The 27,485-nt window shown below is 37.8% G+C and overlaps 1 protein-coding gene across 23 annotated transcripts in view; it reads left to right on the top strand.

The window, feature by feature from the left end:
- The window catches only part of LOC106080785 (mucin-2), a 398,264-nt gene that overhangs the window by 49,882 nt on the left and 320,897 nt on the right, over positions 1-27,485 (top strand). For all 23 annotated transcript variants that reach the window (XR_009398497.1, XM_059370010.1, XM_013242344.2 and 20 more), the window contains one exon: positions 2,788-2,837. The gene's annotated coding sequence lies outside the window, so the exon portion shown is untranslated. The remainder of the gene's footprint in view (positions 1-2,787; positions 2,838-27,485) is intronic.

Here is a 27,485-nt window from a genome sequence, read left to right as displayed (position 1 = left end):
CGAACTTAACCTGCTTTTGCGCAAAAAAAGAAACTGTGAAAAGTTTCAGCTCAATATCTCTATTTTTTAAGACTGTAGCTTGATTTCAACAGACAGGCGGACAGACGGACGGACATGTCTAGATCGTCTTCGATTTTTATGCTGATCAAGAATATATATACTTTATAGGGTCGGAATTGGATATTTCGATGTGTTGCCAACGGAATATGCCAAATGAATATACCCCCATCCTTCGGTGGTGGGTATAAAAATTATTTGCCATCACTATTTATGGTATACTAGCCGCCGAAGCAGGCCCGGTGCGCTGTGCCTTTTTATACCCTCCACCATAGGATGGGGGTATACTAATTTCGTTATTCTGTTTGTAACACCTCGAAATATGCGTCTAAGACCCCATAAAGTATATAAATATATTCTTGATCGTCATGTCATTTTAAGTCGATATAGCCATGTCCGTCCGTCCGTCTGTGCGTCGAAAGCACGCAAACTTTCGAAGGAGTAAAGCTAGCCGCTTGAAATTTTACACAAATACGTTTTATTAGTGTAGGTCGGTTGGTATTGTAAATGAGCCAAATCGGTCCATGTTTTGATATAGCTGCCATATAAACCGATTTTGGGTCTTGACTTCTTGAGCCTCTAGAAGGCGCAACTCTTATCCGATTTTTTTGATATTTTGCACGTAGTGTTTTGGTATCACTTCCAACAACTACGCTAAGTATGGTTTACATCGGTTCATGTTTTGATATATCTGGGTCTGGATTTAGGGTCTTGACTTTTTAAGCCTCTAGAGGGCGCAATTCTTATCCGATTTAAGTGAAATTTTGTACGCCGTGTTTTGGAATCACTCTCAACAACTACGTTAAGTGTGGTTTTAATCGGTCCATGTTTTGATATAGCTGCCATATAACCGATCTTGGATCTTGACTTCTTGAGCCAATAGAACGCGCAATTCTCATCCGATTTGGCTGAAATTTTGCATGAGGTGTTTTGTTATGACTTCCAATAACTGTGCTAAGTGTGGCGCAAATCGGTATAGAACCTGATATAGCTACCATATTAACTGATCTGGGATCTTGACTTTTTGAACCTCTAGAGGGCGCAATTCTCATCCGATTGGACTGAAATTTTGTACAACAGCTTCTCTCATGAATTTTAATATGCGTGTCTAATATAGTCTGAATCGATCAATAGCTTGATACAGCTCCCATATAAACCTATATCCCGATTTTGCTTCTTGATATAGCTCCAATAGCATAACAGTTCTTATGCAATATTCTATGTTTGTCTAAAAAGAGAGAACTCGACAAATGCGATCAATGGTGGAGGGTATATAAGATTCGGCCCGGCCGAACTTAACAAGCTCTTTCTTGTTTAACTCTCTAATAAAGCTGGCAACATTTGTGAGGTATTATACCATGTAAAACATTCCTCCAAAGAGGTGTCGCATTGCGGCACGCCGTTCGGACTCGGCTATATAAAGGAGGCCCCTTATCATTGAGCTTAAAACTTGAATCGGACTGCACTTATTGATATGGGAGAAGTTTGTCCCTGTTCCTTAGTGGAATGATCAACGGCAAAATTTGCACTTTGCAAAATATCTTTTTAGGATGGGAACACTTTGACCCGTTTGCTACCCATATTGTCCCAATCGGTAAACAAGTTCTGGTAACGGGTTTTAGGGGGTGTGGAGGCGCCTCAGATCCCAAGGAATAAATTTTTATATCAGCATTGGACTCTGCCTTTAAATAGCTTTCGTTTGATATCCATATTTTCCCAATCGATAAATTTGTACTGCTATGGGGTTTTAGGTGGTGGAAAGGGCCCTCAGACACCAAAAAATTATTTTTTGTATCATATTTGTATTCTACTTTAAAATACCTTTTATTTGATGCCCATATTACTCAAAACGGTTAAAGTGTCCTGTTGGGTGGTGTTCTTGGGGGTGGGGGCCCTCGACACTAAGGGTAGCATTTTAATGCGAAGTTCGTATTCTACTCTTAAATACCTTTCAATTGATACCCATATTGCCCAAAACGGTGAAAATGTCTTCTTGAGGCTTTTTAGTGGGTGGGGGACCCCCCGAAACTTATGGGTGTAATTTGTATGCCAAATTCGTACTCTACTCTTAAATACCTTTTATTTGATACCCATATTGTCCCAATCAGTGCACATGTCCGTTCGGGTGGGTTTTGGGATGGGGCGTCCCCCCCGATTATTTGACCCCAAAATTGTTTACCGTGATTTTAGGGTACCATAAGATGGCATACAAAATATCGTTTAAATCGGTGCACGTATCTCCGAGATCTGGCGTTTTTGAAAATTGGGGTATGGGGGAGGGAGCCATGCTGGATATCACCATGTTGCTACCCGCCTGCCCTCAGTGTTAGGAATTTATCAAATGTTTTTGTACCATCTACCACCCCAGTATATTAATACATTTTCTCCTTCTATCCTGCATTTTTCTATTATTCTGTATAATCCCCATTTAATTGAGTGTGGCACAATTTGAAATAATTTCGATTCTTAACAACCATTCGACCATTTTAAAACCCTCCATAAACTTATCCAATTCTATGGAAAATTGAAATTTGCGCTCGAATTCAATGAAAAAAGAAAACAAAGAAAAACACGCTTCAAATCATGAATGTCATTAAAATCAATTCCATGCCATTACAAGAATTACACACACAGACAAACAAACAAACATTTACATACACATTTTCAAACAATTACATAAATCACGATTTGATATTTATTTTTCTTCTTCTTCTTCTTCAATTATTACAGAATCTGCAAAGCTAAAGGAATCGAATGAAATAAAAGATACGCACATTAGGGTGAGTAGAAAAAAAATTTTCAATTTTAAGTGTTTTAAAAGTGTTGAAATTTTGTTAAAATTAACAAATCGTCTTTTGTGAAACGGCAAATGAGAATTTTTGGAAATGTGGTGGAGGCACCATACAATCGGGGTATGCTAATTTGGTCATTCCGTTTGTAACACATTGAAATATAAATCTGATCTGAGACCCAACAGAGTATATATATACTTGATCGTCTTGACTTTCCAAGTCGATTTAGCCATTTTCGTCCGTCCTTCCGTCTAGTTGTCTGCCTGTTGAAAGCACGCTTTCTTTCCAAGCAGCAAAGATAGGTGCTTGAAAGTTTGCATAAATACTTCTTATTAATGCAGTTCGTTTGGGATTGTAGATGGGCCAAATCGGTCTATGTTTTGGTTTGGTATATGTTTTGGTTTGATTATCATCAAATGTGCCATGTATGGTTCAAATCGGTTCATAACCTGATATAGGTCCAATATAGACCGATTTCGATTCTTGACTTCTTGAGCCACTAGAGACCGCAATTATTATCGGATTTGGCTGAACTTCTAACGAACTGCACCAAGTATTGTTCAAATCGGTTTATAACCTGTTATAGTTTCCATATATAATCTGATTCGGGTATTTGTGAACCTCTAGAGGGCGCAATTTTTATCCGATGTGTTTAATTTTTACTTCCAACAACTCTGCCAAGTATGGTCCAATTCGGTTCATAACCTAGGTATAGCTCCCATATAAACCGATCTTGGATCTTGACTTCTTGAGCCGCCAGAGGGCACAATTATTATCCGATTTGGCTGAAATTTTGCATGAAGTGTTCTAATTTGACCATCAACATCTGTGCCAAGTACGGCCCAAATCGGTTTATAACCTGATATAGCCCCTATATAATCCGATCTCGGATATTTACTTCGTGAGCCTTTAGAGGGCGCAATTATTTTCAGATTTGGCTGAAGTGAAGGCTGAACTCTGCCAAGTATGGTCCAAATCGGTCCATAACCTGATATAGCATCCATATAAACCGATTTCGGATTTTGACTTCTTGAGCCGATAGAGGGCGCAATTATTATCCGATTTGGCCGAAATTTCGCATTAAGTGTTTTGGTTTAATCATCATCAAATGTGCCATGTATGGTTCAAATCGGTTCATAACCTGATATAGGTCCAATATAGACCGATTTGAAATTTTGCATGAAGTGTTCTAATTTGACCATCAACATCTGTGCCAAGTACGGCCCAAATCGGTTTATAACCTGATATAGCCCCCTATATAATCCGATCTCGGATATTGACTTCGTGAGCCTCTAGAGGGCGCAATTATTATCAAATTTGGCTGAAGTGTTTTGGTTTGACCATCAGCAACTGCACCAAATATGGCCCGATTATACTTCTTGTGTTTCTAGAGGGAACAATTCTTATTCGATTTGGACACTTTTATAATCTTCTTCTATGATCTTTAACATACGTATTTAATATGGCCTGTTTGCATGGGAGCTATATCTGGTTATGGACCGATAACCAGATATAACTCCCATGCAAACAGATTTTCCAATTTTATTTCTTGAGCCACTATAGGTCCAATTCTTATCCGATTTGGCTGAAATTTTGCAAAATCAATTACACTTTGGACTCCAACAGCCAAGTATGGCCCAAATCGGCTCATAACTTGGTTTAGCTAAAATAGCATAGCAATTCTTATCCATTATCCTTTGTTTGGCTATAAAGAGTGATACGCTTTTACATGTTTTTTGTATATTCTAACATAGAATGGGGAATATGCCCATTTCGTTATAGCTTTTCCAAATTTTGTTCCTAAATCTTATAAAATATTAAATTCTTTGTCGGCATTATATTTAAAGTCCTCTAACTTCAAATGTTCATTCCTTTCGCTTGTTTGTTATTCGTAATCTACCTTAAAACACATTTCATTTGAGTCCCATGTTGTCCCGATTGGCTTTTACGTTCGTTTTGAGGATTTTTTTGGGACGGTCACCTTATTGCTTAATCCCAAATTGAGATAACAGATTAATAGTTTACTCTCAAAAACCTTTCTTTTGACCCGCATATTGTCCCAATCGTGTCACATGTCAATTTGGGGGGTTTTGGGTGGGGCGTCCCCCTTGGTTACTCTACCCCAATTTTGCACCAGTTTTGTGTTTTTGGGTTACCTTAAAGGTGCAAACAAAATTTAGCTTGAATTGGTGAATCCATCTTCGATATCTGTCGATTTTGGATAATTGTAATAAGGCAAAGGGTCAGCCTAGCCACTGTTAGATAGGTGGGCCACCCTATTCTGCACAGTATTATTGCTGCTACAAATTTTGTGTACTGACCTAAAAAAAACGATCCCACTTTAAGTTAATATCCTTCCACCCTAATAATTTTCTCGTTTTAGGGATGACCTCAAATTCATGATGTTGGGGGCAATCCAAGCAGTTACGTGCTTCAATAACCGAAAATCTCCAAAAACAATCGACCAAATTTTGCAGCCATTCGAAAATCGTGTTACCATATTTTGGTCATCTTTTTGTTTTGTTTTTTTCTTGCTGTTTCAATTATTCGTTTGTTTTCTTTGCAATACTTTCCGACGGTTGTTGGATGTTGGAAATCATGGCTAGAATGACTTTTAAGGCCTTTTTGCATTTAGGGCAGTTCTTTAACTGCATGAGTGTGTGTGTCAGTATTTTGAGCATAATGCCATGGAAAACAACAAACAAATGAAAATAGAGAAAAACAGAACGACAAAAATATGTAAAGACGTGATGTTGTTTGAGGGCAAAATCATCAAATCGGTTTGTAAATTGAATCTAGACATAAATATAGAAACAAATCCACACACAGATATCCAGCTGGATAAACTATAAAGCTGAGCAATTTGACACTCAAAGAAATTCAGCTGCTGTCTCTTTGACCCAGTTACATTTTCCACTCAACCCGGAGGGGAAGTGTCTAAGGTCATAGATGGTGTTTATTAATTTGTGGTCTAAATTGAAAAATTTGTTCTAGTTTATTTATTCTGTTGACAAATACAATTTAAATTTGGCAATAAAGTAGGCCAATTGTATAATGGAAGTCAAAGAAGACGCATATTACACTCATCATCATAGAGGGGTATTCTGATTTCGTCTTGGAAGAAGTAAAAAGAATGTAGAAATCATGCTTCAGTCTCCGTATACACCGGATATGACCCCCTGGCATTATGTTGAAAGCACCCATGAAGCGTAGGCTTTAGGCTGAAATACCAATTGTAGAAGTATTATACGAGGGCTGCTTTACATATTTGTGGTCTAATAATGAAAATGCAAATATTTTTCATCAACAATGTTTGTTTTTGCTTTTCAAAGTATTCTCCTTTTGGCTACGCTAAAACCAATTGTCCAATCAATTTTCCACCCCGATTGAGACCCTTCAACAGCATATTCTGGCTACGAAAATCGTTGACCACGCATTTTTTTCTTATTGTGCGTTAATAAAAAGGATGTCAAAAAGGGAGCCAAGTCTACGTTTTAGCCCGTCACAAAAGGTTCTGATTTGAGCCGATGTGAGAGAGCTCGCATTGTCATGGACGATCAATGATTGGTCACTCAATTTTGACCTCCTACATTGATCAAGCGAAATAGTGGCCACATGACATCAGTTTTGCCATAGAAACAGGCGACCATTTGCTTCGAAGGACTTCTTTCCCGAACAACTTTCATTGGATCTTGTTCGGTTACGAAAACCCGTACGATTATGCTAGAAAATGTCAAACTTTCTTATGGAAATATCAGATTGATTGATCCATCATAATTTTATAATTTCAGAGACAGTGGAAGAGAAATACAGTATGAATGGTTTCGAGGTTTAACGCTTTAATCAAAGATCGTCAGTTCATATAGAAGAATGGGCTTCCCAGGGTTCTACCCTGGTGAACACTGATTCTTCACTCAATTTTGACCGTCCTACATTGATCAAGCGAAGTAGTCGCCACATGATATCAGTTTTGCCAAAGAAACAGGCGACCACTTGCTTTGAAGTGTTTCTTCCCCGAACAACTTTTATTCGATCTTGTTCGGCTACGAAAACCCTTACGATAATGTCAGAAAATGTCAAACTTTCTAATGAAAATGTCAGATTGCACCTGACAACACTTAGTGTCGCCCTGCTCGGGCGCCTGTGTAACGACGACTTTCCTTCATTAGCTGTGGTAAGGCCTAGCGGGGGAAGGATTCATCATAGAAATTTAAATTTTCAGAGACAGTGGAAGATAAATACAGTATGAATGGTTTCGAGGTTTAACGCTTTAATCAAAGATCTTCAGTTTATATAGAAGAATGGGCTTCCCAGTGGTTTACCCTAGGTACTCACTTCCGCGTGCACTGGGAATTTCTCGCTAGGTTAGGTTAGGTTGAAGTAGCAGAATTTTTGCTGAGCCTTTCTCAGCTAGCCGTTGTATTTTCTTAGCTCAGTTTTCCCAATCGTGGTGTGCCCTTGTGGTTCTCGCCCAGTTGAAGAGTTTTCTGCAACCCTTCCTTAGGTTAGGTTAGTTTTGAGTGGCAGTCTGCCATCAGACTCACTTAGACGTTTTCGTCCATTGTGATACCACAGGAACAGAAGTTGAACCGTTGAACCATTCAGATCGCTTTAAAAAGCCCAACATCTTGCGAATGTTCACATCCGTTAAATCAGACAGGTTCTCAAAGAAATGAGAACCTAAAGTGGAACTCCTTCTGACTGCCAGTGCGGGACAGGTGTTCTATGATCTCTTCTTCTTCGTTGTCCTCACAGCTTCTGCAAAAGTCGTTGATGGCAATCTTCAGTCTGTCAACATATTTTCTGATTGGGCAGTGACCTGTCCTACGGACACAATGACTGAGACGTCTGTTCTAACCAATGACAGCAAAACGGTAGACCTCTTCAAGTCTAAATTAGGCCACATAGTTTTGGAATGCTTACAGGCCCCTCTTTGTGACCATCTATCATTTGTTGCCCTTCGGACCTGATCCCATAGATTCCAGTTTCCCTGGAATGTCACGGGTAGTTCCTAGTCTCACAAGCTCGTCCGCTTTAAAATTCCCTGGGATATCTCTGTGATCCGGCACCCAGAACAGGTGAATTTTGAAATGTTCATCCGAGCGAGACCTGGGCAAGTACTCCGATAGTGGATCGGGGCGCTATTCCGGGTGTCAGGCGCGTAGGAGACCTGGGTAAGTACTCCTTTATCAGTCTTATAATTTTCTGGGACAAAAGATGCGGAAGAATTCCTGGCCACAGTTCCAGGTAGCTATGTCACGCCGAGACCTGGCTAAGTACTCCTGCAACGAATCTGGCGGTCCTTAGGAAAAAGGTGCGTGTACAGACTTACCTAAGTACTCCGGAGATAGGGCTTAGTGGTCTCGAGCCTGAAACTTGGTTGGAGACCTACCTAAGAAATCCCGGTATAGGGATTTCTTGATTTGTCGAAATTTGATTTCGACAAATCAAGAAACATCCTCGAATTTCGTTTTCTTGGAAAATGTAGTCGAAATGGGATTTTTATGAGAAATTTCAACAAACTTTGGCTTTTTAGAAAATTTTGTCGGAATATGACATTATGGAAAATCTCGTCGAAACGTGATTTTCATATAAAATTGCGTCTTGATTTTTTTCAACGACAAATTAATCTAAATATCAATTTTCGTAGAAAACCTTGTTGAAAATTTTTGTCTACGTTAGGCTAGGTTAGGTTGAAAAGAGGGTGCAGATATTAAACCACCACATGCCACTATGGACATACACCTAAGCCAGTAATCGGCTTGTTGTGCGCTTTAAAAACTGTAAAGTTACCCTAAAATCGAAATTTAAAATAAGGAATCCCGTGCTACTTACAAAATCCTTTATTCTTATCAATACTACTCCCCTAAGTTGGTTCATGTCTGATATTGTGTCTCCACCAAAGTAGCGGTATCTGTTGGACGCGAAAGCCGGGCAATGACAAAGGAAATACTCCAACGTCTCATCATCTTCCCCGCATGCTATCACTTGCCGCACTGATTTTACATAAGTGATCTCGAACTTCTTTTTGTCCCATTATGATACCAATATCTAAACTGACCTCCTTCTTGCTTCCTTTCAGTAATAGCCTCGTCTTCTCACGATCTGGATCCCCCCATAGGATTTTCGCCGTCCTACCGACCGTTTCGCTGTTCCACAGGGTTGCATGCGCATTCGTCGCCTACTCCCTTAACTCGGACTGCGTCGACCCGAAATGGTTCGGGTTAACCATGTTTATTGAGGGCAGTCCTCTGGCCTTCACCTCACGATCGTCTGCCCTTTCATTTCCCCTTACTCCGTTATGGCGCGGCACCCAAACGATGCAGGTTTTGCCATCCTCAGAGAAGGCTTTAATCTCCTTCTTACACTGCATGACTGTTTGTGACCTTACCGTCCTGGTTGTTATTGCCCTTATGGCAATTTTACTGCCGGTAAAGATGTTCACACCACCGTAGCCCAGAGGTCAACATGTCCGCCTATGACGCTAAACGCCTGGGTTCGAATCCTGGTGAGACCATCAGAAAAAATTTTCAGCGTTGGCCTTTCCCTCCTAATGCTGGCAACATTTATGAGGTAATATGCCATGTAAAACTTCTCCAAAGAGGTGTCGCACTGCGGCACGCCGTTTGGACTCGGCTATAAAAAGGAGGTCCCTTATCATTGAGCTTAAACTTAAATCGGACTGCACTCATTGATATGTGAGAAGTTTGCCCCTGTTCCTTAGTGGAATGTTCTTGGGCAAAATTTGCAAATTTGCAAAGATTTTCACACTCGATGTCCTCGCGTTAGCACCACACCACCTCACGCATTCCGTAATTGCCCAGATCTTCGCCTGCAGGGCCGTGTTATGGTCAGGCAGTCTAAAACAGATCTCAGTCCCTGGGTTCTCAATGTAGACCCCAGGCCCACTCTGTTCTCTAGCTGTGAACATGATCTTCCAGATGGCAATACTAGGGTTCCGTCAATCCAAGACTGTGCGCTGGCATTAGTTCCTCTTAGTCGACCTCAAGGTTCATCTCAGATATCCGATCGGAAACCTCTTCCCTTCCTACCAGGTTTCCTATCGTAGCCTCGATTATACCGTGATGGTATGAGCTGCTCCCTTCCTCAATCCATTCTCCTATCGCCTTAAGTCTCATAGCCGCAGTGGCTGCCTCACACTTAATCTATATGTCAATGGGTGGGATACCAGAAATAGTCTTCAGTGCCCTATTGGGCGTGGTCCTCATCGCTCCGCCTATGCCAAGACAACATGTTATCTGAACCTGTTGTATGGTCCTTATGTTGCACTTTTTCACCATAGCAGTACACCAAACTACTGAGGCGTAAGTAAGTATTGGTCTAATCACGCTCCTATAGAGCTAGTGGGCTATCCTCGGAGTCAGGCCCCATTTCGAGCCTACGGCCCGTCTACATAGTGCCCAACATCTGTGAGCCTTCTCAGTACGCTCCTGAATGTGACACTTCCAATTCAGTTTCCTGTCCAAGATCACAACTAAGTATTTGACCTTGTCAGATATCGAAATCGTCTTACTGAGGAAACATGGTGCGTTAAATTGGCCCACCTTCGTCTTCCTCGTTTAATTTGGAAAAATCGCCAAAATTGGATTTTCATAATTTTCGAAAATTAAAATCTCTAATTTCATTGTCATTGGAACAACAAAATACCATTGTCCTTCTTCTTACACTCTCTATGTATAACGACTGGATACTTGTTCTCCTTATGTCTCTTGTGTTTACATGTCATCGCCATTGCCATTGCCATATGCATATGTCTTGGAGGCCCTATGCTCCCCATGTAACCTTAATATGCCTAAGGTCAGCAGCAGCAGTCATCAGTATTCATCGATATGTACAACACGGATGATTTCTATTGAATTGATACAATTCGCATCTCATTCGCTTTGCATTGAATTGAATTTCCTTGACTCAATTCATGGCCACTTAAGAACTGCCTACTATGAAAGCCAACTGATGAATGGAAAGAAGGCTGCTCGTCGACTGCTGCTGCTGCTGCTGAGAAGAATATCCGGTGGAAATGCAAAGATAAAATCACAATAATGAAGCATTTATCTAAGCGACAGAGAAGAACAACAGCCAACAGGAAAAAGGTGAAACATAGTGAAAAGGGAAACGGATGGAGAGACGGGGGGGAGGAGTAGACATGCTTTGCTATAATTTTATTTTATTATTTTTATTTATTATGAGAAATCCATTTATTGTTATAGCCAACCACTCCTTATGCTTATTATGGCCATTTACTGCGGTGGAAGTGGGCAAAAGTTTGCCAAGCCAATTTTATTGGGGTTGTTGTTTGTCTCCGATGGCTGGTCGCCAGCTTGCCTATACCATTTGCTGAACATGATTTTCTTTCTATTTTGTGATTTGTAGTTCTACTTGAGAGTTTCTCTCTCTTTTCTTTTTTCATTCATTTGTCTTCTAAAACTCCGGATGTTGGTGATTATTATTGGAGCAGATTGCTCTTGGAATGACATGCCGCTTCCATTTGCATTTTTATTTTATTTGCATTTCATTTGAAGGCGGCTGGCCATTAAATTGTCTTGGTTTCTGTTTTTTTTTGTGTGAAAAAAATTAGCATAGAGGCTTTTCTGCTCAAGGCTTTGTTGATCTTGGCTTGGTGCTCTTGACTTTCGTTCCTTTCTAGGCAAAGTCCGATTTATGTTTTATGACCTCCGCCACCATTTGCAACTGGCCAAGCATATTTTTTTTGGCAGCACTGTTTGGAAAGGCCATCGTTTTAATGCTCTAAGAAGTTTAATTCCCTGGTATTCACCAACTAGTCTTTTCGTGTCTTATGTTTTCTTTTTGAAAGTTTAAATTATTAGGTTTTTAGTTTAGTGTTTTTTTTTTTCTTCTTCGTTTTTTTCCATTTTTTTTCGTTGGTCTGCTAACCATGTAATTCCTCTATTCTCATTTGGTTTTCGGCATTTCCTTGCCTTATGTCTGCCTCTATGATTTTCTGTTTGGCTTACATTGTGCTAACTGCATCATCTAAATATAACCTACTTTTACTGTTGGTGGAAAAGCAGTAACGAAGCGAACGACGAAAAAAAAAAGTTTCCTCTACATTGATGTTGGTTTTCCGCAAGTAACTCGTCTTGCTTTTTATTCACATGTTGGCTGTATGTTGCTGGGCTTTGAATTTTTATAAGAAAATTAAATGACTTGGAGTCCAACCTTTTTCATAAAAATCAAATATTGACGAATTTTTCTATAAAAATCTAATTTTGACAAAATTTTCTATGAAATTCAATTTTGACAAAATTTGTTCACGAAAATAAAATTTTGAAAAAATTTTGTATAAAATTCAAATTTTAAACAAATTTCCTTTGGAAAATGCAAAATCGACGAAAATTTCTATAAAATTGGAATTTCGATGAAATTTTCTAGAAACATGGAATATAGACGAAATTTTTCTAGAAACATGGAATATAGACAAAATTTTCTATAAAAATGGAATTTCGACGAAATTTTTTAATAAAATTAAACGTCAACGAAATTTTCTACAAAATGTAATTTTGACAAAATTTGTTATAAAACCAAATTTTAACAAAATTTAAAAAAAGAAAATCTGCGAAATTTTCTATAAAAATCAAATGTCAATCAAATTTTTTATAAAAATGTAATTACTAAATTTTTTATTAAAAGCAAATTTTTACAAGTTTAAAAAAGAAATCGGCGAAATTTTCTATAAAAATCTAATTTCAACGAATTTTTCTATAAAAATAAAATTTAAACTAAATTTTCGATAAAAATGTTATTAAAAAAAAATATATATAAAAACCAAATTTTTAAATATTTAAAAAAAAATTAACGAAATTTTCTATAAAAATAAAATTTCAGCGAAATTTTCTATAAAAATCAAATTTCAACTATATTTTCTATAAACATATAAATTCGACAAAATTTTCAATAAAAATCAAATTAAAAAAAAATCGATTCGGAGCATAATTTAATTGAATGTCAGAAAACATAGAAGAAGTCATTGTGTAAAATTTCAGCCAAATCTAATAGGATTTGGGGGCTCAAGAAGTAAAATAGGGAGATTGGTTTATAGGGGAGGTGTATCAGGTTATAACCGAATCAGACCATATTTGACCCGTTTGATGAAGGTCATGGGAGAAGCCGTTGTACCAAATTTCAGCGAAATCGAAAAATAATTACGCCCTCTTGAGGCTAATCCCAGATCGGTTTATATAGCAGCTATATCAGGTTATAATCCGATTTAAACCATATTTTCCACAGTTTTTGAAAGTCATAACGAAACATGTCATGCAAATTTTCAACCAAATCTGATAAGAATTGCGCCCTCTATTGGCTCAAAAATTTAGGGCAGCTCTATCAGATTATAGACCGATTTCAACCATACTTAGCACAGTTGTTGGAAGTCGTAAAAAAACACGTCGTTCAAAATTTCAGCCAAATCGGATAAGAATTGCGCCCTCTAGTGGCTCAAGAAGTCTAGATTCAAGATCGGTTTATATGGCAGCTATATCGGGTTATGGACCGATTTGAACAACACTTAGTACAATTGTTGGAAATCGTAACGAAACACGTCACGCAAAATTTCAGTTAAATCGGATGGGAATTGTGCCCTCTAGAGGCTGAAGAAGTCAAGATCCCAGATCGGTTTATATAAGAGCTATATTAGGTTATGGACCTATTTCATGGACCAAAATTAGCACAGTTGTTGGATGTCATACTAAAGCGAAATGTGCAAAATTTCAGCTTAATCTGACAAAAATTGCGCCCTCTAGAAGCTCAAGAAGTCAAGACCCAAGATCGGTTTATATGGCAGCTATATCCAAACATTGACTGATATGGCCCATTTACAATCCCAATCGACCTACGCTAATAAGAAGTATTTGTGCAAAATTTCAAGCGCCTAGCTTTACTCCTTCGAAAGTTAGCGTGCTTTCGACAGACATACGGACGGATGGACGGACATGGCTAGATCGACTTAAAATGTCATGACGATCAAGAATATATACACTTTATGGGGTCTGAGACAAATATTTCGAGGAGTTACATCTACATCTCCACCACCCATCCTTTGGTGGAGGGCATACAAATTATTTCAATAAATAAAAACATCCGATATTTCCTTCAAACAACATCATGTCCAACTAACTTGAAGTGCTTATAAGCTATAATAACATCATATTCATTAGAAAGTTATATTTGAATCAAGATTTCAGGATTTTAACATAGGTTTAGTAAATATTTTCTATAAAGTTAGGAAAAATTACTTTAAGCAAGTAAAATTAACTTTGATTAAGTTATCGTATCACGAATAGTGATTAAATGGATAAAGTTCGATGAAAGTAAACAATTTCTCTAAAATAAGCTGATTTTACATAACATATACTTTTTAGTAATTTGTCATTTTATTTTCCTTAGTTTATTTTTCTTAAGTTTTATTTATTTCCTTTTTGCTTTTGGAAAGATAAAGCATCTGTTTTTTTCCTCCAAATTACTTCAAGCCTAACTAACTCAAAATATTTAAAAGCAAAAACAATATCATTCTTGTTAGGAAACTCCGACTTAGTAAAATAATTTCTTAAAATTTAGGAAAAATTTACTTTGAGTAAGTAAAATTAACTTTGATTAAATAAAATTTACTTATCACGATTTGTGATTAAATAGTTAAAGCTCGATGGGACAAAAAAAAAATTACTCTGGAATAAGTTGACTTTACATAACACATTCTTTTTTTTTAATAATTTGACATATCACTATCTTAAGTTCAAATTTAACTTTTACAATTTCATTACAAACCCAGAATGAGCAAATATTTTTAACATTTCTCCAAATTTATTTCATTTTTACTAAGGTTAAGGTAAAAAAATACTTTTTAAACATTCTAGCGTTATTTATTCCAAATTTTTCAATACTGGTGGTATCACATTTTTTAGTATTCTTCAAATTGTCTAATTTGGCCATTTCTCATTCTTAATTCTAAAATTGCACCAAATATAACTATTTGACCTATTTCTCTCTTTCAACTTTCCTTTGAACGTTTTTGTTTGTTCTCCCCGGTGTTTAGGCTTGGTGTTGGTGCTGGTGGTGAATATTTGCAACCACAAAGATAATTTGGTATTTAGCTATTGTTGCTTGATTACCTCGTTTTTGGAGGGAACCTATCGTAACATTTCTTTTGAGACTTGATGCGAAAAGGCCTCTAAGTCCCATGTTGTTATTATTTACCAGAGTCATTTCTGTTATTTTTGCCTAAGCAAAGTCAGATATAAAAATAAGTATTATGAGACTACTCACACACTCACAAACACACACACTCACATATGATGTTTCTAGTAATGTTGCTGCTAGATGCCTTGCCACAGTTGGCGATGAACTCGTAGTTTGTTTCCTGAGCAGATAAACCCACAACGGGTAATAGTCAGTCAGTCAGTCAAGTCATGTTGTCTTTGCTATCCATATACACACTACACAGATACGGCGGATGATGATGATGACGATGACGATGACAACGTCTTTGGTTGTCGCATAAACAACATCAAATTCGCTATTCCCTGTTGTGCGAGTGTGTGTTTGTGTTTGGTGGCAGCCACCAGATAGACAGGCAGACATTTCAATGGATAAGAAGCCTACTTCAAGATACTGTGCCTGCCAGCTCACAGTCATCCAGTCATCCAGTCATCCAGTCATCCAGTCATCTAGCCAGACTGCCTACCACCTAGAGTTGTTTTTCTCTAAAAACTCAACACGATTTTCATTCATGTGCTAACGCATCATATACATTCATGCTTTTTTCTAGATTTTCCTTTTCCCTCTTCACATGGTGTTTAAGTTTTTCAAGGAACTTGTTTGCAACCATGGGCCTTTTCCTTCCTTCAAACGTTTCTAACTTGCCCATTCGTTTTTTTTTCTCTACGGTGTCGGGGGAAAAGGAAAAAATAGGTGCACAAAAAATTCCACAAGGAAAATAGTTGTTTTTTCTCGCTTTGTAGTCACTGCTTTTAAAAAATAGCTTTCTTGCATGTTCATTCTTTGTTTCGTGGTGAACACAGACTGATGGTTAGATGACTTTTGACTGCCTTAAGGTAAGGCCTATCCTTGGCACGCTCTAGGAGGGGAATTATTGGAAATGACAGTTGGAAACTTAAGAAACAAAAAGTAGCCTTTAAGAATGGAATATGGAGAATACTTGGAGTTATTTCCTTACAAATATTGAAGAATTTTTAAGCCTTTGCATCGGGGTCTCCACACCAACTCCCCCATTTGGTTTATTTTAAAAGGCTCTTTGGGTCTCGCAGAATCATTTGAATTTAGTCGAAGAACCATTTGGATCAAGGCAAAGAACCATTGAAATCATGCCAATGTATTTTGGGAGAGGTTGAAAAGAGGCTGCGGATATTAAACCCCGCCCCATGGCACTACGGACATACACCCTAGGTAAGTAACAACTTGTTGTGCAATTTAAATACTAAAAATATTGGCCTCCAGAAAATCGATGTTAGGAATTTTGTGCTACTAACAAAATCCATAATTGTTTTGCACTCATACACCTCTAAGATGGTTCAAGTCTGATATTAAGCCCCCACCTAAGTTCCGATGTCAGTTAGCCGCGAAAATCGAGCAAAGTCATAGGAAATGCTCCAGCGCATAGTGGGATGAGATAGAAAAAACTAGTAAAAGTATTTCTTTAAAATATTAAATTACTGGATTTGGGACGTTAAAGAGATCATATGTACCGTTATGTTATGATACCGACAGCTATACTGATCTACTTCTTACTTCCTTTTAGTAATGGCCTGTCATCTCACAATACAGAACTCCCCATAGTATATTCGTCGTTTTACCGACTGTTTCTCTATTCCACAGACGCGTCCGGCGCCCACTTAACGTCGCTCTTTAACACGGACTGCGTCGCTCCGAAAGCAAAAAAAGAAAAGAAAATAACAGTAACCAAATTTATTGACGGCAGTTCTCGGCCTTCACAGCCAAATCGTCTGCTCTTTCATTCCCCTTTAACTCCGCTATGACCCAACACCCAAATAATTCGGATAGTGCCATCGTAAGAGGCGTTAATCTCCTACTTAAACTCCAAGACAGTTCGTGACCTTACCGTCCTAATTGTTACAGCCCTAATGTTGTTTAATGCAGGCACCTGCTGCGTTGTCTCAATCCTACAGTGCTCTTAACCCCGAGTGAATACAATGCGTCCACCAACACTCCCATACATAATACGAAGCTAACGTGAATACCAATTCGATCCCACTTTGTACGGATGTCGGGCTATCACATCCCGACATCCGGGTTAGATCGCCCGGATAAAATAAACCGCAAACCATTTGAGATATTTCAAAAACTCTTTCATCGGCTTAAAGTATTGGGTTGCCCAAAAAGTAATTGCGGATTTTTCATATAGTCGGCGTTGACAAATTTTTTCACAGCTTGTGACTCTGTCTCTGCAATTGCATTCTTTCTTCTGTCAGTTATCAGCTGTTACTTTTAGCTTGCTTTAGAAAAAAAGTGTAAAAAAAGTATATTTGATTAAAGTTCATTCTAAGTCTTATTAAAAATGCATTTACTTTCTTTTAAAAAATCCGCAATTACTTTTTGGACAACCCAATATAATCAAAACATTTATGAATGGAACTCGAGTTCTTTAATGTGGCCACCGCGGACACGTTTGCCTCTGTCAATATGTTGGACCCAGTTTTTGATGACTCAGCTACACATTTCAGCCGAAATGGTTGCTATTTTCCGTTCAATCTTGGCTTTCAACTCTTCCAACAGCGTCGGCTTGTTAGCAATCGTGGCCAATTGACTGGGCCTTTTCTTGAGAAAATGTTTCTTGTGGCATCGTCCTGTTGAAACCACATGTCATCCAGGTCCATATCTTCCAATTCAGGCCGCAAAATATCCAGTAAGCATGGTGCGGTGGCGTTGTCCATTAACGACAACGTGACTATAGACAGCATCGACGAAGAAGTATGACCCAATGATGCCGCCGACATGCAAACCCCATCGAATAGGTATATTTAGTGAATGAAGTGTTTATTCGTGAGCCGCATGTAGATTTTCATCTGACCAACGCATATTTTATTATTGAGTAACCCATTAAGCCAAAAATAAGATTCGTCACTGAAGATGATTAACATACCTAAAGCAGCTATCACCGACTCCAAATTTCGGTAGTAAATGTTTATGATTTGCAGACTTTGTTCGTAATTATACTTTACCATGTTGAAAAGGTTGAGTTTACTGAAAAATATGACAGTGACAGTTCGATTATAAGTGTAAGAGTGGGTTCAGAAATTATAAGCTAAAGCCGTTGTCTAGCGTTTGAAGCCATCAATACAACTTCCAACAGAATAATGTGTACCATGGAAGTAGTGTAATTGTCGCAGAAAAAAGTCGGTCATAACAAAAGTACAGCTTATAAACAGGGTTGGTTAATAAGTTTTTTCTGAAGAAACGTAACGCGTCAGATTGGCCCATCTACGTTTTTCTCGTGAACAGTCTGATTTAAGTCTTATCTGGGTAAACATTCAGCTCTAGGTTTTGTCCAGTCGTATACCATCTCTAAGACCCCTTCAGCATTTCTGCATAACCCATTCGGATCCCTGCCCTTGAGAAGTATTGTAACATCGTTAACGTAACATTAGGATTCAAATTTGTCATCGGTCCGAATCCGTAATAAGTTATTCACGATGGTCGCCCAAAGGAGTGGCAATATAATGGCCTTATGTTATGGGACCCACAATTTATCTACCTCTCCCTTTGCATATGGTTTATTCACTCTCCATCGACCCCGGTCTGGTTTAAGGATCGGATCAGTGTGTCGGTCCTCACATTATTAAAAGCCCCTTCGTTGTCAATGCCTTCCGCCAAAGTGTACATCTTAACGTCGAAGGATTCTTCTATTTGGTTATCAACTCTTTCAGAGTTTAGTTGGTTATATTTCTATAATATGATACAGAATTATATTAAATATCCTCCCAACTCCATTATGGCTTTGTATTTTGATCTGCTGCATTCGTTATGCTATAAGTAAAACAAAAAAGATACCTATGGGAGTTGTTGTTTTCGCACATTCAAATAGCTACGTTGGGATGGATATTACTTTATCGCATAAAGATTACCAAACAATTTGTGTGCCTTAGAAATTCTTGTTGTGCTTCTTGTACCTGGCAGCCATTTGTCTGTTGCTCTAATGATTTTTGTCATTGGACATACCAGCATTTTTGTATCTAAGGTGAAACTTCAAAATTGTCATTTTACTAGTTTGCCATCCGCCGTCTACCGAGCTGTTCAACAAACTGACTGCTCTTTGCTTAGTCAAAATAAAGGAAAAAAATATTGAGTGTGAGAATGTGTCTTTACCAGTGACGAGCACACAATTGCGATTATGTGCAAGGCCATGGACTTGAAATTTGGCACAGATACGTATTTTTGATGCACGCTGGTTAAATGCTTGAACGGGCCAAATCGGAGCATATTTGTATATAGCTGCTATATAGACCGATTTTCCGATAAAGGGTCTAATACCCACAAACACATAATTTTTCATCCGATTTTGCTGAAATTTTGAACAGTGAGTAGTTGTAGGCCTCCCGACATCTGACCCAAATATGGTGCAGATCGGACTATATTTAGATACAGCTGCCATATAGACCGATCTGCCGATAAAGGGTCTGAAGCTCATAAAGGCTTTATTTTTTTATCCGATTTCGCTGAAATTTGAAACAGTGAGTAGTTTCAGGCCTCTCAACTTCGGACCCAAATATGGTGCATATCGGAGTATGTTAATATATAGCTGCCATATAGACCGATCTGCCGATAAATGGTCTGAAGCCCATAACCCTTAGACCGATCTGTCGGTGAGGGGTCTGAAGCCCATAAAAGCTTTTTTTATTGCCCAATTTCGCCGATCTGCCGATAAAGGGTCCGAAGCCCACAAAAGCTTTATTTTTTTATCCGATTACGCTGAAATTTGAAACAGTGAGTATTTTTAAGCCTCCTAACATAGGACCCAAATATGGTTCAGATTGTACTATATTTAGATATAGCAGCCATATAGAAATGATGACCCTTTATCTGCCGATGAAGTGTCTGAAGCCCATAAAAGCTTTATTTTTTTATCCGATTTCGCTGAAATTTAAAACAGTGAGTAGTTTTAGGCCTCCCGACATTTGACCCAAATACGGTTCAGATTGGACTATATTTAGATATAGCTGCCATATAGACCGATCTGCCTATAAAGGGTCTGAAGCCAATAAAAGCTTTATTCTTTTATCCGATTTCGCTGAAATTTAAAACAGTGAGTAGTTTTAGGCCTACCAATATCTGACCCTAATATGATTCAGATCGGACTATATTTAGATATAGCTGCCATATTGACCGATCTGCCGATAAAGTGTCTGAAGCCCATAAAAGCTTTATTTTTTATCCGATTACGCTGAAATTTGAAACAGTGAGTATTCTTAGGCCTCGTAACATAGGACCCAAATAAGTTTCAGATTGGACTATATTTAGATATAGCTGCCATATAGACCGATCTGCCGATAAAGGGTCTGAAGCTCATAAAGGCTTTATTTTTTTATCCGATTTCGCTGAAATTTAAAACAGTGAGTAGATTTAGGTCTCCCGACATCTACCCCAAATATGATTTGGATCGGACTATATTTATAGATACCTGCCATATAGACCGATCTCCGATAAAGGGTCTGAAGCCCATAAAAGCCCTATATGTTACCCGAAATTTGAAACTGTGAGTAGACACCCACCCCAAATATGGTTTGGATCGAAGTATATTTAGATATAGCTGCCATATAGACCGATCTCCGGATAAAGGGTCTGAAGCCCATAAAAGCATTATTTTTTATCCAATTTCACTGAAAATTGTGTTTTCTAAATGTAAATTTTTGGTTTTGAAATTTGAAAACGGAACGAAAAATTTTGCTTTTACTGAATTCTACTTTCCGGTTACGGTCGCCAGACGTCCAGTAATCATTTGTATGTATATTCAAACAAAACAAAAAAATCTGACACGTTTTCCTACATTTACGGTATGTTTACGAGAGCATAACTTTAGTTACGTTCAATAATGCTACGTTTATGGTCAAAGTTTGATATGTTGAAGCGAAAGATTTCACAATTAAAATAAAGAAAAACTTTGTGATCGGATTTTGTTTGTCGTAAAAATGATCCAAACGGTAGTTGTCTTAAATCTGAATAGTTTGTATTTTGGGTAATTCCATTGCCACTTGTTCCAATCTTAAGATCATATTGACCTTTATGAAAACATCTTAATGGGAGTTATCAAAATATTATTGAATAATGTGACAAAAAGGTTAAGTGCCTCAAACTGGCCCTCTTGTTAGTTACTTGTCTTGCATTTTCAGATCCCAACAAATACAAATAGTTGTAAATAGTTTTCTGTGTAACTTTGTTGACTTTTATGGCAAGTTTTTCCCCACTGCTACCTGATATCGTTTTCTGCCATTTGGTTTTTCTTGTTTTTTTTTTCTCATTTTTGTATTTCTTTTCTATTTCCTTGAAAATGCCATATGTTCTGCATTGTTTGCTTCCTAGCTAATCCACGAGGGTCTAGCTTTAAGTAGTAAAAGTTTCTTTTCAAATAGTTGTTAAAACGGATCTTGGATGTATTTTGTTTTTTGTTTTATTCTATTCCCATTTCAATATGGCAAAAAAACTTTTCTAGTTCTTATTTAACAATTATCTAAGAAGTATGGTTCTACTCTAGCATTCATTTTGTGTGTTCTTTTCCCAAGCTCTACCCTATTCCTATTGCGGCTCCCACACTGGGCAGTAAAGTTTCCAAGTTATCAGTAGTGAGTGAAGAATGAAACAATGGAAAGTTCAACAAACTTTATTGTATTAGTGCTGCCTATGGTACAAAGAATGAATTTATAACGTTGTGTAGCAAAACTATTGTTTTGGTCTATGGTGTGCTTTGTGAAGTGTAATCTCCTTCAAGCTTCCACCTATGCTGGTTATATAGCACCCATATTGATAATTAGTTTTTGTTCCTTAACTCTTTGGCAATTGCTAGGCTGGCTACTCGCATGTTATTGGAGAAAGGAGAAAATTATAGTGGTCTTAGGAATTACTTGGTACTTGAAAGTTGTGGTTTATACTGTATTATATACCTATTAGATGTTGTATGCTTATGAATAATGTCTACCGGTAATTCATCAGTTCCCCTTTTTGCTATTCTTATATTGTTGTTGTTTATTTATTATCTTATTACTAAAATGTTTATGTTCTATGCTGCTTAACCACTTTTGGTTATTAGATTAATGGTACCCAAGCCATGGGTGGTTTACAGTGGGTTAAAAAGAACTATTAGAGAATAAGTCGTTTAGTGTGTTTTAAAGTTTAAGCTTTAAAACCGCGGCAAAGGTGAGAAGTGATGGGGCTGTATAACAGCCGCATTTGGAAGGCATCTTCGTAGAAAACGCCTCGATTTTCTGCGCTCATTCTAAAATCTCTGACACCAAGTTTCGAGGTGTCTTCCACCACTTGATCTTTCCATCGGGCTTTAGGTCTTCCCGGTTTGCATGTACCACCGTGTTTGCCCTCAAAGGACTTCTTTGCAGGGGCTTCTTCATCCATTCTGGCAACATGACCTAGCCAACGCAGTCGTTGTATTTTGATGCGTGTAACTACGCTATCGTCGTCATACAGCTCATACAGCTCGTGGTTCATACGTCGCCTATATTCTCCATTAACGCAAACTGGTCCATATATTTTACGAAGAATCTTTCTCCCAAATACTCCAAGCACTGCCTCATCTGCTTTCACAAGTACCCATGCTTCAGAACCATGGAACAGCACGGGCAGTATCAGTGTCTTGTATAGTTTGATCTTCGTCTGCCGAGAGATGGCCTTGTTTCTAAACTGCTTACTAAGTCCAAAGTAGCATCTGCATCTGCCAGTATTATTCTTCGCTTAATCTCAAAACTGGTGTCATTCGTTTCGGTTACGGCGGTGCCCCAAAGTTGTAGTTCCCAATTTTCTCCATATTCTTTATCTGCTCGGTTGTGAAAGGCTTTTTGGGAGTTGAAACCATCTATTTCGTCTTATCTCCATTTACTGCCAGACCCATTTTCACTGACTCTTTTTCGATTCTTTCAAAGGCTGCAGTTACTACTTCCGGTGACCGACCTATGATATCGATGTCGTCGGCATAGGCGAGTAGCATGTGTTCTCGTGTGATTGCAAATTGCAAATTTTGCCCATGAACATTCCACTAAGGAACGGGGGCAAACTTCCCACCTATCAATGAGTGCAGTCCGATTCAAGTTTAAGCTCAAGTTTAAGCTCTTTTTATAGCCGAGTCCGAACGTCGTGCCACAGTGCGACACCTCTTCTTAGAGAAGTTTTACATGGCATATTACCTCACAAATGTTGCCAGCATTAGGAGGGGAAGCCACCGCTGAAAATGTTTTCTGATGGTCTCGCCAGGATTCGAATCCAGGCGTTCAGCGTCATAGGCTTTCATGCTAACCTCTGCGCTACGTTGGCCTCACCTCTTGTGATTAGTGTGCCATATCTATTCACATCAGCATCTCGTATAACCTTCTCCAACAGGATATTAAAGAGATCACACGAAAGGCTGTCTCCTTGCCTGAAACCTTGTTTGGTGTTAAGTGGTTACCAGAGATTCTTTCCTCTTCTTACTGAGGAACGCGTATCAGCAAGTGTCATCCTGCAGAGTCTTATTAATTTTGCAGGAATACCAAACTCAGACATGGCCTGAAATACCTTTGAACGTAAAGGAGTATCGAAGGCGGCTGTGTAGTCAACAAAGAGATGGTAGGTTGAATATCTGGTCCAGTGTGGATTATTATTATTATTATTATTATTTATTTAATTACGGAGACCTAGCACAACAAGATATGAAATCTTATAAGTTACAGTACTAGGTAGCTTCAGGAGATAATACAGTACAGAGGTTTGAGAGAAGATTATTAAAAAAATTTTATATGCTACAATATGACAATATAACAATATAAATTAAAATATTTTTACATTGAGATAAATTACTTATTTAAAATCAGTTGTTTTTAAATATATGATCATTTAAAAAATAACATCAGCTCCTTTTTGAACAGAAATGCGTTGCTTATTAGCTGTATGCTGGTAGGTATATTGTTCCAAAGACGGATGGAGTATATAAAAAATTGTTGTTCTGATCTAGAATATTTATGGCGTATCGGAATAATATTTTTTCGCCGGGTTGATCTCGCAAATTGAAGAATTTCAAATAGATAGTTGGGTTCCCTTGTATATATGATTTTATGAAGAAAAAGTAGACATTTAAATTTAAGGAGGTTGTCAAAGCTCATGTTGAATATTTGATATGAGTAGGATGATATTCTTTCGTGGCGTCTCTTTTTAAATACATATCTTGCAATACTGTTATACGCTATATGTAGCCTTTGTTTGTCGTTGTAATTGCAGTTTGCAAATATTTCAACTCCGTAAAGTAGTACTGGAACCAAGTACGATTTCGCTAATGTCATTCGAATATGTAGCGGAGTTGTGCTTTGAACTGCCCATAAGTTGCGAAGCATCCCATATGTCTTGACGATATTACTTTGAATGTGGTTTGTCCACGTTAGCCTTTCGTTGAAAGTTACACCAAGGTTAGAAGATGTTGAAACAATTCTTATTGGAGTATAATTAATTGTTAATGGGTATTGTGCAAGCAAATCCGATCCATTTTTCGAGATTACCACACACTTTGACTTTGCTGGATTAATTTTTAACTCATTTTTAGTAGCCCAGTCGTTTACACGTTCTAAGTCCTGGTTTAGTCTGTCGACGCATTCAGTTAATTTTGTTAGATGTGTACTTGTATAAAGTTGAACATCATCTGCATAAAGATGAATGTTAGTGTTTCGCAAAACACTAGGCAAATCATTTACATATATGCAAAATAACAAGGGGCCAAGTATAGAGCCTTGTGGGACACCACTTTTTGTATTAAGGATATTTGATACCATTCTGTTATGACAGACAGATTGCGATCTGTTGTTTAGATATGATGAAATAAGCCGGCATGCTGGTTTAGAAAAGTAAAACAGTTTCTCTAGTTTCCAAATAAGGATTGAGTGGTTGACTGTATCAAAAGCTTTGCTGTGGTCAAGCAGTACCAGAATTGATAACATGTTGTTGTCCATATTCAATCTCAGATTCTCAATAACATCGGTAAGTGCAGTTATGCAACTCCTTTGGGATCTAAAACCAGACTGTCGCTCCGTTAGTAATTTATTTGTGCATATGTAATTATTAATCTGCTTATGCATTACGCGTTCCAAAACTTTAGATAAATACGGTAAAATTGCAATTGGTCGAAAGTCATTGTTGGACTTTGGAACAGGAATAATTTTCGTGTATTTCCATGAATTAGGAAAGACAGACTTAGTTAGGATTGTATTGAATAAATATGTGAAATAAGGGAGACATTTAGGAAGCAAAATTTTCAAAAATTTAGGAGATAGCTCGTCCATTCCTTCAGCGTTGGAACTTATTGAGAGAAAACATTCCAAGACTTCACTTTGATTAACACATTGAAAGCAGAAGGTAGAGTCTGAAAGGTTATTGACCGAAGATGGTGATATATTTACGAAATTATTGATTGAAGAGTTTGGTGTCAGATTTTGGTGGTTAGCAAACATTTGATTTAAATCCTCAACATTCATGTCCGGAGTGGAAATATTTTTCTTTCCGATGCCAATACTACGAATAACCTTCCATTTTGATCCACTATCTACTGCCGTGGTAAATTTCTGACGATAGTATTCCGTTTTCAATACTTTGATTTTCTCATTGACCTGGCGTCTTGCTTCTTTGAAATTGTTATATAGAATTGTGGTTTTATAATATTTCCAACGTTTATATAGGGTATCTCTTCTTTGAATCAAATTTTTGACTTCGGGGGTAAACCAAGGCTGTTGTTTATGTATACCTTTTATTATTCGCAGGGGTACACAATAGTCATATAGCAAAGAAATGTGATGTTGCATAAAACTAACTTGGTCCTCAACAGATTCATAACCATATATTGCATCCCATGCAATATTGTTAGATAAATCGTTCAACAAGTTGTAGTTAAGTTTTCGAAAATCGCGAATCTGGTATTCTGTTTGATTTTTCTTTAGATTTACATCGTACTTTATAAATAATAAGTCGTGTTTGGAAAATGAGGGTGCAGAAAGTTGATCATACAGAAGAATTTTTTCCCGACAATTAACGAAAATGGCATCAATCAGAGTATTTCCAGTGTGAGAGTAGTGTGTAGGAATTGTGGTATTTACGGAATATAGTCCAAAAGTATTCATGGCATCAGCAAATTTACTTTCAGAAAGTAGATTGCTATTATAATCTCCAGAAATAATTACATCACTATAGAATACTGTGAGTTCTTCAATTGCATCGGTAAAATAGCCAAATGGAACGTTGCGATTTGGTCTGTATACTGTTCCAACAAGAATTTTTTTATTATCAGCACAAAACAACTCCAGGAATAAATATTCCATTGGATTATCATTATTAGATTTAAGTTTTAAATTACATTTAAGTTCATTTCGAAGATACATGCACACACCACCGGCATTGGTTACTCTGTCGGATCGAAAAAGTTTGTAGCCTTGTAGCTCATAGATGGAGTCTGCAATGTCTGAGTGGAACCATGTCTCGGATACACATATAATATCGATATTTGATGAGATGAACGTCTGCCTGAATTCGTCCATTTTGTTGTTTAAACTCTGGGCGTTAATATGAACTATCGACAATCCAGTTTTTTGTTTTGAAAGTACTCTGACCATATTGTAAAGACCGTCATTGGAACAATGGTTAACGTTAAGTGTCAATTAAAAATTTTATTCTGCAACGCATATTAATTTGATAAACCAGGTCTAAAGCCGCATTAAAGGGCTCAATTATCTCATTGACTTAAGGTTTTAATCTTTCACACAGTACGCTCGAGAGTATCTTGTATGCGATGGGGAGGAGACTTATTCCTCTGTAGTTGGCATATTGCGTCTTGTTTCCTTTCTTGTGTACGGGACATAGTATGCTGAGGTTCCAATCATAGAGTATGCATTTTTCTAGCCAGATTGCGGAGATAATCTGATGCATACGCGTGTCGCCTCCGGTCTTAAATAGTTCAGCGGGTAACCCATCGGTTCCTGCTGCCTTGTTATTCTTCAGTCGGGTGACTTCTACTTGGACCTCATTCTGACTAGGAGGTAAACATTCTATACCATCATCAGAGATTGGTTCTGCGGTATTCTCATCATTGATAACTCTGAGGAAAAGAAAAGACCCTTCTTCCTCAGTTGTGTCTACAAGCATTGAAACTCTCTATAAGATCTGTACAAAATACCTAATCTAGAGAAAGATGTGATGGAGTTGAAGAACCTAAACTCTAACCTTGGTCAGGTTTTGGTCGATAAATTTTGTATTAAATATCCTACTGAAAATCATTTAAAGGAATGTCTCTACATAAGAACTGAGCTACTGAAAAAGTCGTATGCAATGGTATTGAAAAATGTAAACCCTAACCTTTTTCAGGGTTCTTCTTCAGATTAAAACGTATTCTTAAACTGT

Source organism: Stomoxys calcitrans, chromosome 5 (assembly GCF_963082655.1).
Source record: "Stomoxys calcitrans chromosome 5, idStoCalc2.1, whole genome shotgun sequence".
In the NCBI taxonomy this organism is placed as follows: Eukaryota; Metazoa; Arthropoda; class Insecta; order Diptera; family Muscidae; genus Stomoxys; species Stomoxys calcitrans.
Note: the sequence above shows the minus strand (reverse complement) of the source record. Positions and strands in the feature narration are given on the sequence as shown.